This window comes from Heteronotia binoei, chromosome 11 (genome assembly GCF_032191835.1).
Source record: "Heteronotia binoei isolate CCM8104 ecotype False Entrance Well chromosome 11, APGP_CSIRO_Hbin_v1, whole genome shotgun sequence".
Classification (NCBI taxonomy): Eukaryota; Metazoa; Chordata; class Lepidosauria; order Squamata; family Gekkonidae; genus Heteronotia; species Heteronotia binoei.
In genome coordinates, this window is record NC_083233.1 from 61,371,126 (window position 1) to 61,383,629 (window position 12,504).

Below are 12,504 nucleotides of genomic sequence, written 5' to 3' on the forward strand. Positions count from 1 at the left end.
ATGTTGCATCCTCTTCTGTGGACTTCAGCCGTTCCAGATCCAGAATCTACCTTTGACATGAGATCCATTTTAAATCTTTTATTATATCTGTCTTTTTCTTGGCAATTCCCTTCTATCTCTTTATGCCTGTCTTTCCCCCTCTCTTTCTTCTCTTCTTTTTCTGAATTTTTCCTTCTCCTTCCTCTTCCTTTCTGTCTTCCTCTCCCCTGCCTTTTCTTCCTTTCCTTTTTTCTTCTCTTTTCCTTTATTTCTGTCTTTTTCTTTCTCACTTCCCTTTCCTTCTGTCTGTCTTCAGACAAAGTGGTGATTTCTGGGAGTGCCAGCTGGTTTGGAAATCATAGTATTGAGGAGAAGAGATCCATGATGAGATACTAGAGTCCTATGATTGGAACTCCAGGGGTGCGGCCAGACGTAGTAGCGACACAGCTCCGTCTCGCTGACAGATTAAATGTGTTCGTTCAGACATCCACATCTGGCAATCGAGAGTGATCCAGTGTCATTCTGACTTGCTGCAGATCAGTGCCGCATTAATTTGACATCACAGAAAGTCCAGCCCTTTTTCAAAACAGCGACACAAGATCGGCTTTTTGTTGTTTGGACAGCTCACGCGTGATACTGCCTCCCACCTTGTTTTTGAAAAATAGCCCCAGCAGACATGCGCATTGCCAGATCATCCGGGAATCTGAGATGACGCTTCTGCTTCTCCAATCAACACAGGATCGGGAACGTTATCCCACTTTTAAGAACAGGAAAAAAATCTTTCTCTTCAATGTGAGGATTTCAAGATATCATTGTCACTGCCAATTTCTAGGAAAATAATTCCTGCCAGTGCCTTGGTTTGGATCGGCAACGTTAATTCCGGAAACTTTCCCCCTTCCCCCCTGCCGCTGAAGCAATGTTTGATTTCCCAGCTCCAAGCAGTTGGGCGCATGTTCAATGGACCCCCCCCTCCCAGAAATCACCATCACCGTGTGATCGATCAACTGCTTTTCATTAACGGGACCAACTCTTTATACGACCGTTCATGTGAACGCCGCCATGTCGGATTTTTCTGCCCCGGTCCAGAAAAAGGCTCTTCGGTCTCAGTTTATTTATGAAAAGCCATTATCTCTCTGCTGTTATATTAAGAGGTATAGGAACAGCTGCTAGCTTGGATGGCTTTTTTCCATCCAAAGGACTAAAGGTAGATTCATAGTGGATTGATCAATCAATGGTTATTTGCCACAAGGGTTGCATAGCACTTCCACTGCAGGAGTAGTTGAACTCTAGTTGCAGGATGATGAGGGGCTAACAACTGGGGGCTGGGGCTTTTCCTATCTGGTGACACCTGTTGGTGTATTTTCCAGAGGCATCTAGTTGCCCCTGCTGTGTTAGGATGAACAGCTGGTTTTGAATGCCTTCCCAGTGATACTCATTGAGTTAAACGAAATTGCTACATTAAGAGGCAGTGGGTCTCTAAATGCCAGTCACAGAACAGAGGGCAACGTTTGAGAAGGCCTTGTACTTTCACACCCCAAAGATGGGCTTGAACACATGAATTTGTCTTAGAGTTAGTCAAACCATTGGCCTATCAAGGTCAGTACTGTATACCTTGGCAGCAGCTCTCCAGGGTCTCAGGCAGAGTTCTTTCACATCATCCACTATCTGATTATTTCAGCTGGAGAGACCAGGGATTGAACCTGGGACCTTCTCATGCAAAGCAGATAGTCTACCATAGAACTGCTGTACCACCAGTATCTGGCTGGACTAGACTGACTCTTCATCCAATCCAAATGTAAAGCCATCTAAATTAGTAGCCATTTCCACATGGCTGGAAGTCACCTAATTTAATAAAGGAAGGTTGATGCTTGTACCTTGACAAGCCATGGTGTGGTCTTCCTTCATTAAGATTTCTCTGTACTGGTAACTTTCCACTGGGAGAACATACTTGGCTCCATGAGGTACTTACTTTTGCATTTCCCAAAGGCACTCATATGCAATCAGCAATTTCACACAGCATTTGCAAACATAGAAATACTCCCATTGGTGGGGAAGCCATCGCAAGGGAATCAACCCCCAGAATGTTATCTCATGAGGCTCTAGAATCATATTGAAACAGGATTTTAAGTTTCTACCTTTTATTCATGCTCTAAAAAGATCAGGGAGGTAGCGTATTAAAAAAAACTTTTGTTCCAATCCAGCGGTCCTTTAAATGATGCAAAATGCACCCAACTTTCTTGCAAATTCCTCTTATTAATAAACTCGCTTATTATTGATTAAAGCATTTGCTGGGGCTTGAGGCTTTAAAGAAGGGAATAACTGTTGAATAATACATTAATGGAGAGTACAGAACACCGCAGAATTATTGCACAGATTCCTGGCTTCTGGTATGCTTTGAATCAGCTTAGCAGCAATAAAGAAGTGGTTCTGACTCCCATTTAGAAAGAATTTAAAATCCAGTGGTTTAAAAATGCATGTTAATTCTTTGAGAACAACCACTTCTATATTAGTAATGGCAAAACTCTGTACTTTCAAGATCATTCATACCAGGGACAGCCAGTAGGCAGGCTGGTAAAAAGATCTGCCCCTTTCTCCAGAGCAACTTTATCTAGCCTTAGATAGCTGCACCAAATTGAATCAAAGATAATTGTATTTATTTAATCAAAGCTAATGTTATTCATATCTGGTGCTCATTCTGGAAATGGAACGCTTTAACTAAACTTTTTGGGTCCTTAATTCTAGTTTTCCTCAAAAGCCTTTAAGACTGTAAACACACACATTTTAGTTTCTCCATAACCCTGTAAAGTAGATTAGATTGAGAGCTAATGTCTAGCTCCAGGTCAGAAGATCAACCTTACTGGATTGGGCCAAAGACTGATTTAGTCCAACATTCTTTTTCCCGCATTCACCATGCAGATGTTTCCAGAAAACCCAGAAGCAGAGCATGAAGTGCTTCTCACTTCCTCACACACCCTTCTCACTTCCCCACACACAGGTCCAGTGCTTCTGAACATAGAGGCTCCTTTGAACCGTCAAAATCATCACTGAGTAGTGGGGTTGCCAAGTTCAATTCAAGAAATATCCGGGGACTTTGGGGTGGAGCCAGAAGACTTTGGAGGTGGAACCAGGAGACACTGGGTGAAGTAAGGCTCAAGTTTGTGACAAGCACAAGTGAACTCCAAAGGGAGTTCTGGCCATCACATTTAAAGGGACCACACACCTTTGAAATGCCTTCCCTCCATTAGAAATAATGAAGGATAGGGGCGCCTTCTTTTAGGACTCATAGAATTGGACCCCCTTGTCCAATCCTTTTGAAACCTGGGGGGTATTTTGGGGAGAGTCACTGAATGCTATGCCGAAAATTTGGTGCCTCTACCTCAAAAAACAGCCCCCCCAGAGCCCCAGTTAACCGTGGATCTATTCTCCATTATATCCTATGGGAATCGGTCTCCATAGGGAACAATGGTGTGCCCAGCAGACATTTTCCTCCCCCCCCCCCTGCTTTCAGATGACCCTGAAGCGGGGGGAGGGCCTCCAAACTGGGGGATTGTCAAGATAGAGAGCTCACATGTATGAATAGGCAAAAAAATATAAAACACTCTGTGAGGGTTTTTACTAAAGCATGTAATTCCAAAACATTTAGTAAAAAAATGTTTTAGTATTACATGCTTTAGTAAAAACCCTCACTGAGTGTTTTATATTTTTTGCCCACCTGGGGATTCGCAATGCTGCTGAGTAGACAGATATGAAACCAAATCTCATTATTCCTCACCCTATGCCATGACCAGTACATTGCACAACTTTTCTTGATGGATTGTTGCAAGAAGGTTTTGTCAACCAACACTGCTTTTGTCAACCATAACTGAATACTACATACTGAATACTGTATAAATGAACACTGAATACTGCATCATTTAATTTTTCAACATATCTCCTGCAGATTTTCCCTGCACTCCTCCCTTTCTCAGCCTCTCTGCATCTGTCTTTCTACTGTCTTCTCTTTCTTCCAGCTGCTTTCTTCATTTCTTTCACTCTCTTTGGATTTTCCCTTCTCTTAAAAAAAATAATAAGCCTGCGCCCATAATCCATCTTTGCATTGTTTGTAATATACTTTGGGTACCCACCAGATGATCCAAGATCTAAGCGCATGTGGAATAAATATAATACAATGTAAAATAAATGCTGTAGGTAAAGGTAAAAAGCGCTGTAGGGAAGCCATCATGTGCTTCAGGAAGGTGTTTGCTATAAGCAGGTTGTTATAAAAGCTTGGGAATTCCTTCTGTTTAGCTGACAAGTTTCTAATACTTACACTAAAATATAGGTGGATCCTTGGACTTGGCAAGAGTGTACCAGAAACATCTACTTATGTTTTTACCTGTACAAAGTGCCTACACAGAATCCAAGATGTAACAGATGACATTGGCTTTATTAGAAGGTTGCAGATGGGGAGGTAGGGTTGCCACTGAGTGGTATGTATGCTTCCATTAATCCCCCTTGTTTCCCCCCCCCCCCATTTAAAAGATTTATTCAAACTTTCAAAATAATACAAATAAAACAAGGAAAATGGAGCAAGATTTACAGAAGTCCAAACAAATCATACATAGAGTTAAATAATAATTTTCAAATTCAGATTAGAACATGCAAATCAATAGAAAATAAAATCTAAATACTTCCTGGGCAATTTACAATCTATGATGTTATGAGAGGCAATATATTGAAAAAAGAGAAACCATTTCTCCTCAAAATCAGATTTATTATTTATTATTTATTTATTTATTACTTTACATTTATATCCCGCCCTCTCCGCAAGCGGACTCAGGGCGGCTTACAGTATCATAAAAACAGTCAATTCCATAAAACATATAAAACCATAAAACATTTATCAAGTTAAAAACTAGTACGCTATCTCAGTCTAGTCTGGCGGTATTGGGGTCTGACTATGACCGCCAGCTTCTGTAGGATGTCCGGTGGCAGCCCATTTTCAGTCAACCAGAAAAGCCTGCCTAAACAGTTCGGTCTTACAGGCCCTGCGGAACGCCGACAAATCTCGCAGGGCCCTTATACCTTCTGGGAGGGTGTTCCAGAGTTCTGGTGCTGCCACCGAGAAGGCCCTAGATCTTGTTGCGGATAGCCTGGCTTCTTTTGGGCCAGGGGCAGACAGCAGATTTTTTGTCCCTGATCGCAGTGCTCTCTGGGGGATATATGGGGAAAGGCGGTCCCGTAGATAGGCAGGTCCCTGACCATAAAGGGCTTTAAAGGTTAATACCAACACCTTGAAGCGAACTCGGAACACAACAGGCAACCAGTGCAGCTCTCTCAGCACTGGCCGAATGTGCTCCCGTCGTGGTAGCCCCATTAACAGCCGTGCCGCAGCGTTCTGCACTAGTTGTAGTCTCCGGGTTAGCGTCAAAAGATTGTCAGCTATTAGTAGCTAAGTTGCAATTTTATCAGACACAAGTAGGTACCAAACTTTAAGGAACCACTTCTGATTCCCCCCCCCCAAAAAAAAAATATTGAGCAATCACAATCTTAGCTGCTAGTAAAAAAATAGCACCCCTTGTGAGGTGCAATAGTGGCCACTCCATGAATAGCAAGTGGTCCCTGACTTAGGATCACTGATGATAACAATACTTAACATTTATATAACATTTCTGTGCTCAAAACTTACACTGGCCTGTATCCAGCCACATTCTGAAGACATCAGAAGAGATGTTGAGCTCCCCCAGTTCCACCTTCCCACTGCAAATCCCCACCAACCCCCAAGTTTCCCTCCCAGCAGAATCAGTGGCTTAAGCACCATTAGTTCTAATGGGAAGGATTTCAACTTAGACAGCTTCATTTTGCTCTATTTGGGCAATATTGTGCCCCGTTTAGCAATTATTTAGAGCCAGCATGACAGGCTTAGAGTGTTGCACAAGGACCTGTCTGATCCATCCCTGCCCTGTCATTGAAGCTTGCTGGCTGACCTTGGGTCTAGGATTGCCAGCTCTTCTTTGGAAAATTCCTGGAAATATGAGGGTGGAGCCTGAGGAGGGTGGGCTTGGGGAAGGGGAGGAGCCTCATCAGCGATATGATGCCATAGAGTCCAGCCTCCAAAGCAGCCATTTTCTCCAGAACTGATCTTTATAGTCTGGAGATCCACTGTAATTCCGGGAGATATCCAAGCCTTACCTGGAGGCTGGCAATTTGACTTGAACCAGTCCCTCACTCTCAGCATAACCTACCTCACAGGGCTCTTGTTGTCCTCACACTAGGGTTGCCAATCCCCAGGTGGGGGCAGGGGATCCCGTAGTTTGGAGGCCCTCCCCCACTTTAGGGTCATCAGAAAGTGGGGGGAGGGAATCTCTGCTGGGCACTCCATTATTCCCTATGGAAACTAATTCCCATAGGGTATAATGGAAAATTGATCTTTGGTTATCTGGGCTCAGGGAATGCTGGGGGGTTTTGAGGTAGAGGCACCAAATTTTCAGCATAGCATTCAATGCCTCTCCTCAAAACACCCTTCAAGTTTCATAAAGATTGTACCAGGGGGTTCAATTCTATGAGCCCCAAAAGAAGGTGCCCCTATCCTTCATTACTTCCAATGGAGGGAAGGCATTGAAAAGGTATGCAGTCCCTTTAAATGTGATGGCCAGAAGTCCCTTTGGAGTTCAGTTATGCTTGTCAAACCTTACTCCTGGATCCAACCCCAATGTCTCCTGGCTACACCCCCAAAGTCCCCAGATATTTCTTGAATTGGACTTGGCAACCCTATTTCACACACACTATATAATGCACTTTTGAAAAAAAAATTCTGTTCCCAGTTGTTTGTTCCATAAAAAAATTATAATCCTTTTGTTTAATATGTACTTCTTGCAAACAAATTATATTACAATTTTGTTTCTTAATCCAATGAAATGTTGCCCTTCTTTTTTGTGGCGAATTTAGTCCATTAACATTCCAAGACAGTAATTTATAATCCATCATGGTGCAAAGTCCTTATTTTCTTCAAAAAATCTACTCAACTCTTGAGCATTTGTAATTTTGACTCTCTTCCCCTGGAGTTCAAAACTCAAACCTTCGGATATTATCCATCTGAACCTCATGCCATTGTCTCTCAGTTTTTCTGTCAACTTTTTGTATGTTCTCCTATCATTTATCACACTATATAATGCACTTTTGATCCACTTTCAGTACCCTTTGCAACTGCATTTTGTTGTGTGAAATGGCAAAAGCACATGCAAACGGTCGCTGAAGTGGTTTGAAACTGCATTACTAAGCATCTGTGAAAGCTCCCAAAATGAAGGAGAATGTTGCAAGCTGTTTTGGGTCCCCACGAGAGAGGAAAATGTGGCGAAGTTATCTAAATAAATACTCTATTGTTTTAAACAAATGCTTGCATTTCATTTTTCTAGGGTAGTCCTATCAAAGCTGCCAACTCTAAGCTTGCTTTTGATGTGGCCGGCCATGTTGTTTGATATTGATGCACGTCCATCTTGGATTCATGTTTTTGATTTGTATGCAATTCACCTAAAACCAAACAGGCCACGTCTGCAATGCTACGAGCCAATGGAGGCTGTCTGCATGTCATGTTCAACTTGGTCGGAAAGTCTCACTCCCAACTGTTAACTGAAAGAGGTTTCTGGATGCCTCATGCAAGCAGCTGTGTGTGACGCATGAACAGTTCTGAGCGCAGGGCCATGGAGGAGACCACAACCCAAATTTCAGTCCTGAGAAATGCTCCATTCATGAGTGATCAAGATGTGAAAACAGTTAGTCAAAAGAGACCCAGAAAGTATCATGAGCCAGCTGTGCTATAGGAGTCAGCAGGATGGGATGGTGGGTAGTGGGGGGTGGAATGGAAAATAACTAAAAGATGCCCAGCTAATTACTGTGTCACTGCAAGTGGCAGGGTGGGCTATTTTGGGGCAGAAGTCATCCTCAGGTTCACTGGTTTTATTCGATCCAGCAAGCAGGCATTACTGCAATACACTGCTCAGTTCCACAAAGGTTTCTCATCTTTGATGAAGAATCAAATCTTGATCAATGTACCACATCAAGACTGCTATAGCTGAGGAGGGCAAAAGAAGAGGTTCTTTGTGCAGAAGCCAATGGTGGACTCTTGGCTTTGTATTGACAAAAATACGCTTTTAACAACCCAATTCTTATACTACGAATTGTTGCCAAAATGCCCCGGAATCTGAACCTCTAAAAAATTATTCGCACAAGTCATACTGAAATTTTGAACGAGTCATTCCCCAAAGACAAAAAATAGGAGTAGTTCCTTCAAAAAAAATCAGTATTCATTTATTCGAATCATTTATAAGCCACATTTCCTGGTATCTTATTTTTAAATTACAATCTAAGAATCAGGAAATGGCAAAAATTAGCAATAAAATAGCTCCCAAATACAATAGGTTGGATCCAGCCAACATTTGAAAAATCAATCTCACCCAACTCCCCTCCTTGCTACACATATGAATTCTAGAGCTGCCAACCTCAAATTGGGATATTCTAGAGATCTCCCAAAATCACAAATGATCTCCAGATTACAGAAGTCAATTTCCTTGGTAAAAGTGTCTACTCTGTAAGGCAGACTCTATGGTATCATATCCCTGTTGAGCTCCCTTCCTTCCTTTAAATTATGCCCTGATGAAAATGTAATGCAGGGGTCGCCAGCCTTTTTGATTCTGTGAGCACCCTTAGATTTTGCCCCAGGGTGGTAGATGAAACCATAAAATGGCTGCCACAAGAAATGGAACCAATCATAAAATGTCAGATAATTAACTTTAACAATATGTTATAAGATATCTTCTTGCACATCAACAACTTATCTTCAGTCACACAGTGACAATTTTTTGCGCTGTAGTGGCAGGTACTGCCAAAATCATTTTTTTAAATCCGCACAGACAATCAGATCTCCAATGGCCTATCAGTACTCCTGCTGGCCAAATGCCTCATCTGGCCTCACCCATTTTCTAAAAACACTTGGTGGGCACCAAGAAATAAGCACATGGGCATGGGCACTATCTTGGGGTCCCCTGATGTAATGCAAAAATCATCTGCATATGGATCTTGTCATCAACTTTGTGGGACTCTAGAGCTGTTTATTGGACATGGAATTGTTTACAGGGGAGACCTGCCTTGTGTACTTCACTGGTTTAGAACAGTGGGTACATCTGCCACTTGCCATTAATGGGCTTTTTGAGGGAGAACAGGAAACAATCATGCCCCATCCACCATGCATGGATCTGACTTCAGGTGAAAATCTCCCCTCCTTCTAGCTCCAGTTGGCTTTAAGGAGACCAAAAGGGAGAAACCAACAGAGAATCCTACATTAAAATTGTATGAAATTTTAATGATAAACAACATTCTCTTTGGATTTCTGAGAACTACTCTGAGGAGTAGTTGACAAGTGGATGACAAGTTGGGGATTAAAGGAAAGCAAGCTGGAATCACACAAACTAAATAATGCACTTTTAATCCACTTTCAATGCACTTCTCAACTGGATTTTGCCAATTCACACAGTAAAATCCAGTTGGAAAGTGCATTGAAAGTGCATTATTTAGTGTGTGTGATTGCAGCCAAAAATACAAATACTGAAAGGGGGGCTTTGATTCTCAACTGCCCAAACCCCAAAAATCTTGTTGCTCATTTAGGTGCCACTGGACTAAAATCTAGTGATTCTACTGCAGACCAACACAGCTGCCTGCTGAATGTATGAGTGATTCTTGCACCAGCAGGACTGACCAAAAACAAGTAACATCTGAGTCAACCCTCAGAAGATGGAGTGGTGTAGACCACTGTTCAATCCCTGCCAAGCTGTAAAGTTTAAGATCTAGACAGCCACATCAGAGATATCAGATTTCTGTCAGTCTGTAAAAGGAAAACTGCATGTGCACACAGCTGCAATCTGGATCTGGGCCCTACAGAGGAAAGGAAGGGGAATCCAACTCTTCAAGCCCCACTTAGTTTTGCTGAGAGCCAGTTTGGTGTAGTGGTTAAGTGTGTGGACTCTTATCTGGGAGAACCGTGTTTGATTCCCCACTCCTCCACTTGCACCTGCTAGCATGGCCTTGGGTCAGCCATAGTTCTGGCAAGAGTTGTCCTTGAAATGGCAGCTTCTTTGAGAGCCCTCTCAGCCCTACCCACCTCACAGGGTGTTTGTTGTGGGCGGGGGGAGGTAAAAGAGATTGTCACCGCTCTGAGATTCAGAGTGAAGGGTAGGATATAAATCCAATATCTTCATCATCTGATTGAAACTGGCATCACTGTTGGCATCTCATAAGTGAAAAGACAGGCTTTTAAAGGGCACGTCCTTTTTCTCCCTTTAAAACTGCAACACCACCATGAGAACCCAGTGGAACCACTGGCTGTAACACAAACAAAAATAGTTTCAGGGGGTAGCCATGTTGGTCTGAAGAAACAGAACAAAGTTTGAGTCCAGTGGCACTTTTAAGACTGACAAAGTTTAATTCTGGGTATAAGCTTTCATCTGCACGCACACTTTTGATGTGCTTAAGTGTTGTACTCTAACTACTAGTCCGTACTGCCACCATTTGCCTGGAGTGTAGACTGTGTTATTAAAGCTAGCAAGCACAGTCCAGAAAACATCATCCAGGGCACAACTGAAGCCTTAGACAAGATCCTCTGAGCAGAAATGGCACACTCAGCTCTGTACAGGCCCTCTAATAATTAAAGTAGACAAGCCTTTCTGGATCACACCAAGGATCTACACAGAATCCAGCGTCCAATTGTGCACAGTGGCCAGCAAAGGGATGTCAGGTAGTGGAGCATGAAGGCAACAATATCACAGCAAATGGCACTCAGTGGATTCTGAAATTCAGGTTACCAACTGGCTTGGGAAAAGATATCCTGCCTCTTTAATAGTGACTTGATGGGGTTCTATTTACCAGGTGATGTTATTTGCCAAATTGCCTCCATGATCCACTGACCATTTCCACACTCCAAGTCTTTATTAATGGCGCAGGGCATTTTTCCCCCAGGCCAGATAGCAACCCTGCAGTCTGAACACAGCTTCTATTTATTGATAGGATAGCCTTTATTAAATTTGTCTAACCCTTTCAAGAATGTCTAAGGGAATAGCCATCATCTAGAGCTGTTAGGTGCCTGCTGCCCACTGCCAGAGGATGGGGGGTAGGGCTCCTAGATCCAGACTGGGAAACTTCTGGAGATTTGGGGATGGAGCCTGAAGAGGACAGGGACCTCAGTGGGATATAGTGCCATAGAGTTCACCCTCCAAAGCATCCATGTTCTCCAGGGAAACTGATCTCTGTAGTCTGGAAATTATAAGTAAGTCTGGAAGATATTAGCCACAGGGTATTGATGAAACTTTCTGTCTGGGGCAGTGATGCTCTGTATTCATGGTGTTTGGGGGAAGGGGCAACAGTGGGAGGGCTTCTAAGTGTCCTGGCCCCACTGATGGACCTCCTGATGGCACCTGGGTTTTTTGACCACTTTGTGACACATAGTGTTGGACTGGATGGGCCACTGGCCTGATCCAACATGGCTTCTGTCGTGTTCTTAGGGTCTCCAAGTGCAACCTGGGGGTTGGCAGGCATCCCTTCCATCATCACATCTGATGGCAGTGAAGTCTTTGTTTTTGTAATTAAAAAAAATAGAATTCCTGGCCCCAATACATCTTGTCCTCACCCAATTAAGAGTCTTACATGTCTACAAATCAGAACATTGATCAGACACATGTGCAAGACAATCTTCTACCAATGTTTAAAATGTCATCTCCAAGGCCTGACTTGTAATTTAATTTATCTTTCTCAAGCAAAATGAAACAAAAGGACAGTTAGCGGCATGATAATCACAGAGCCCAGAAAGTCCGCTTCAAGCAGCTATTTGAAATAGAATTTAATTCTTCTTAATCGTAAGACATTTATTCCACAAAAGAAGGAAACCATGTTTTGGACATGGTCAGCAGTGAATTGTACAAAAGGATCAAATGCCCCCCCCCCTCACCTGTCCACACCCCACAGAGGTTTCAGGACTCAGGTGAAACCCCAGCTTCTAAAATTATTCCTTCTCTCTCATAAACGGCGAATCAGAAACTAGAAAATATAAAGCCAAACATCTCCAAAAAGGGAAGCGAAACTGTATGAAGGGACCACTGACTCATGAAAGAAAGCAGCAGACGGCAAACATGTGCTGTGTGGCACAACTGAAAAACACATTTTTCACTGCCTGATTTCACATCTTGCACAATAGCAATTAATTAATTGCTCTGTTTCGTATGAGGGCTGTTTTCCAAAAATCAAAATGCAGTACGAGGAAGAACACTGCACCAATAAATCCACAGAATCAGGTAAACATAATCCTATGGGATTGCTTTAAGTGCATACATCTCTTTTAGGTACATGTTACATATATAGAAAATGTGAACACACAAAAAGAATTCTGTTGGATCATACTAAGGTCCAGTCAGACCCTGAGTATAATTTATCTAGACTGATGCCAACTCGAAATTTGGTTCCTTCCCACCCCTGCACGCATAAACACAAATACACATTCCATTC